Below are 1,961 nucleotides of genomic sequence, written 5' to 3'. Positions count from 1 at the left end.
AAGTGGGAGCTGTCTTGTCTGGCTAGAGCTGACCGTATGTGTAAGGCAGTAAGTCTAGGGAGACGAGACCAGATGTACCACAGGCTGTTTCTGTGACTGACTTATTACACAAGAAATGTCCTGTTCCCAGACTGCAAGTGAGGCTGAACAAGGAACCTGCTGCAGGAGGTTTCTGCTTTTCTCTCCAAACCGTAGACACCACCCTGCCCCCTGCTTTCCTTGTTTTTCAGTCGGTTCTGCACACGGTATTTGTACCCACCATATCCGCATTTGGCACCTGGCCACTTCACTGCTGGGCTCCCCTTCTGCCCTTGACTCTTCTTCACCTGACCACACTTGATCCTGCTGTCATGGCCCCTGACCCCTTGCCCTCTTCTTTGACCATTGTCCTTCCTCCACTGACACCTCCTGAAGGTGCAGACAGCTGACTTCTGCCCAGCTCCTGCACTGCCCTCCTGAGCCCACTCACAGCATGTGATCGCAAAGGGCTTTGAATGCTGGGCACAAGGGATAACGATTTGAATAAAGTAAATATTTAACACACCCCACCCCCAGATATGGGGCTATTAACCAAAACAACACTGCCATGAATGTAGAATGCTGTATCACCAAGCACTAAAATCATCTCACCTACAGCTTAAAATAAAATCTACCCAATATCTACCCAATATTTATCTGAGAAAATTTTATTTTACATGACTGTGATGAGATTTTTAAATTTGGAGGACTGGAAAAGGTATCCAATTCACCTAATACAGTTTTCTTTATCTTAGCTGCAAGAATAAAAACTCATATCAAAATAATTTTTATTCTGTCCTGCCTACAGCATCCCCCTCAAAAAAAGAAAAATCCCCCCCCAAAAAAAGAAATAAAAAAAAGTGTAACCTGAGGTTGGGACAGAATTCTCACGGTTGAATGAGGTAAGATTTTTGCTATTTCTATGAGCTGGGCATTTCAAGGAGACCCAGATGTGGGCCAGCTCCCTCAAAACGACTTCTTTTCTTTTATGCTTTTGGTTTGTCCCAAAAGAACTCGCCCAATGGACAGGCACTGATGAAAACCAGGCTACCCTCCAAGGCTGAGGAGTATTTTTAGGCTTCGAGGAAGAGGAGGTTTGTTTTTTTTTCATTTGAAGGAAAGAGTGGTAATGCCATCCACAGCACCGGGCCTGTGCAGAGGCCGGGACCTGGCACGGCTCGAGAAGCACACTCCACCAGGAGCGCGGCCAACAAACTCGGAGAAGCTGAATGCTACAGAGACCCAGGGGCTCTTCTGCTCTGTTTGAAAAACATAAGGGCAGAAGTTTGAGTGGATTTTCTCATATTTTTTGTCCCTTTTATAAACTGTCAATGAATAAAGGCATTTGCTCTGTTCTGATTGCCCAGTGGGAGGCTCAAGCTTGTGTTCTTCCCCCATTGAGCGATAAGAACAAAAATAACCATCAAAACCCCGATGATATGTCATGTCCTGGTGGGGAAATGTTAGCTGGTCAGTCTTGAGCAGTCCTCAGAGTAAAGATCATGTGAAGCAATGATGGATTGCAGATCAGATGCCCGTGTGTACCTCCACGTGGGGGTGTGTTTACATGTACCCGGCACGCAGCCTGTGCTTAATGAAAAGCATGCAGTGCAGTTCAGAAGTGACAGCTGCCTGACTCTCTCGGATGCTTCGGACTCACCGTGGGGGAGCTGGCTGCTTAGATAGGCCCTCCTCCACGGGCGATTCCAAGCCCAACAAATGACTCTAAGTTGGCATTCTGGAAAACCAATAACTTAAGTGAAAGAAGGAAATTGAACTTTGGAAACTGCCTTCAGTTGAATTGTGTGATGTTGACTGAGCTACTGCGGGCGAAGTGTTACAGACAAAAAGTCTTTATCCGCAAACTGCTTTCCACTGTGCCTGGTATTTGCCTCCCTGGGAGTTCTTCCAAAGGCACCGTAGACGTGAGGTACTTTGCTCAC

The sequence above is a fragment of the Manis javanica genome, chromosome 4 (assembly GCF_040802235.1).
Source record: "Manis javanica isolate MJ-LG chromosome 4, MJ_LKY, whole genome shotgun sequence".
In the NCBI taxonomy this organism is placed as follows: Eukaryota; Metazoa; Chordata; class Mammalia; order Pholidota; family Manidae; genus Manis; species Manis javanica.
Note: the sequence above shows the minus strand (reverse complement) of the source record.